At 43.9% G+C, this 2,500-nt stretch overlaps 1 protein-coding gene across 2 annotated transcripts in view; it reads left to right on the plus strand.

Annotated features, from left to right (window-relative positions):
* Positions 1-2,500, plus strand: part of zer1 (zyg-11 related, cell cycle regulator) — a 35,033-nt gene that overhangs the window by 15,462 nt on the left and 17,071 nt on the right. The window lies entirely within an intron of this gene.

Consider the following 2,500-nt stretch of genomic DNA (forward strand, 5'->3'; position numbering starts at 1 on the left):
CGTTCTTTGTTCTTTTCTCAGAGAAAAGCTGAACTCAAGTCCTCCAGAGTCGTGGTTAAAGCTGATTCGACAGACCGCCGCCGTTCGCCAGTTTCTGTGTTTACTAGAAGCACGCAAACGCAACTCGGCCGTCGTCATTATGGCCCCGCCCACCGACTCTATACACGACGTGATTGGGCCGTCCAGATTGTGAGGAATACAGCTCAGAAGGGTATTGAGAGTTGCTAGACGACACTTGCGGGCAGATTAAATTTGCTGCCGCTAGGGTGCGTCTAGATTTCTAGGCTAGATTACAGTCAGTGACGGACAGGATTGGAGGATCGAGTGAAGCGGAGCGAGAAAAAGGAGCGATAGTGCAGAAAACTCAGAGCTCACGACCAGCTCGGCGGACACAGATATCGCTGACACGTTAGTTCGCTCAACTTCAGTGGTTTGGAGATATTTTGGCGATCCCATCCGACATAAAACAGCTACGTGCGTGGACTGCTTATCATAGGTTCACCACACGGAATATAATTATTAAATGATCGTGCTTCTTCGAAGTTCTTCCGTATATCATTGAGCCCAGCACAGCGGTAAATCTACATTAACTACAGTCACACACAGGCTTATCACCTTGTACAACAAGCTAACGCTACCAAACTATAATCACTAAAACATCGGACTTGTACATCGCTATCATAATTGTTTGTCGTTGGTGATGTATTAATGACTCCGCATCGCCTTTACTAAAAGAGAAATAATGTCATCTGGTGTTTAAAATTAATAAGATAGACTAGACAGCCCTTAACTGGAGATCCACAAATACTGAACTTTGCTCTCTCGCGACCAGCCCACTGTCGGTGAGGTGTGTGTGTGTGTGTGTGTGTGTGTCGGTGTGTGTGTGTGTGTCGGTGAGAGAGAGAGAGAGATGCACCGTGGACCTTTTTTTCTTGCCCATTTGTGTTTTTAGTCTTTTACTACTTGCACAATAAGTAATGATATTATTGATATACAGTGTAGAGTACAGAAATACTGACACCAGTTAAGATTTTAATAAATAAATCTACCTCAGTTTTAATCAATCGTTCACCTGTTTGGGAAGTGTTTGTCATGTTTTGACAATAAAGGATAGTTTAAAACCACAGTTAGCTGTCTGTTTTACATATTTCATTTAAATATGCCTTTAAACTTTAAAGAAATAAAGATTTTACATTTATCGTGATATTTATTGATATCGACTGATATGGAAAATTATATTGTGATCATTTTTTTGGGCCATATCACCCAGCCCTACTTAAAGGGGTACTTCAGCGCTGGGAAGATGAATCTGTGTTTAAACTGGGTCATCAATGCAGTAGAAATGTGAAATTATTTTTGAATTTGGTGCCTTCTAGACTGAGAAAAGAGAAAATGTATTTTTGTCTGATGGGGATGAAAGACTACAATTCCCAGAATGCTTCGCTGCCCTGTGAGGCCACGCCCACAGCCACCGCTACTGGATTACTGTGACTGAGTTGGAGAAGACACTACAATTAAAAACTGAGCGTGTGTGTTCAGTATAACGATCGAGTCTCACAGCACTGAGCACTGACTGCCGGAGTGAGATAAATGAGCTGATGAGCTCTCGTGATGAGCGCTGAGGTGATCGCGACTACACTCGCCGCATACACTCACAACGCGAGCTCAGTCTGCCGCGCTTCAGTTCATGCCTTCGCAAGCTTAACTTTCATAGAAATTAATCTGAGAAGTTAAAAGACTTCCATTGCTCAGCATAGCTCTGTTTAAATGAGTGCCTGAGCTGAGCTGTGAGTGTGATCTCCATCCTCATGTGTGTGTTAAACATGAGGAAACGGCTCCCTCTGCTGGCTGGAGTCTTCATGATGATGATAATATCGTCAATTTGAATCATAGGAGGAATTTTTCCAGAAATAAAATGCATAAATCTCTCGTCTCAGGGGGATATGAGGAGGGAAAGGACAATCAGTTGAATATTCTCCAGGGTTTCTACTGATACAAAGCCATATGCTAATCGCTGAAGGAACCCTTTAACACCGTCAGTGATTATCACGATTTTGAAAAGTCGCGGTAAATCCTGTCCAGTCTGGTGCCGGCGCGCGCAGCACGTGACGCTGTTTTCTGAATGAGAAGAACTGGCAGTGACAGCACCGGGAGATCTTCCAGTCTTCTACACTCTGAGGTGTGGCCATATTTTGGCTTTTACTAAAGTCCTGAGAGAAAGTGAACCGAAGAGGCTCTGAGCAGGTCTGCAGCAGATCATGCCGGAAGAAAGTCGCTGTAATAGGGGAAACGCTTCCAATCTGCGGAGGTTTGCCAATGCAAGGCAAGTGGACTTTGACCTCAATACCAAACCTACGTCTGAGAAATAATAACGGGAAGCTTGAGCCAAAGACGAACGAACACGACTAGGGTGACATTTGAGGAATAATCATCAGGGCTTGACAGTAACGCGTTTGTTTGGTGTCGCTCACACTAGTCACCTACTCATTATAGGCTTCTC

The sequence above is a fragment of the Pseudorasbora parva genome, chromosome 18, assembly GCF_024679245.1.
Source record: "Pseudorasbora parva isolate DD20220531a chromosome 18, ASM2467924v1, whole genome shotgun sequence".
Taxonomy (NCBI): Eukaryota; Metazoa; Chordata; class Actinopteri; order Cypriniformes; family Gobionidae; genus Pseudorasbora; species Pseudorasbora parva.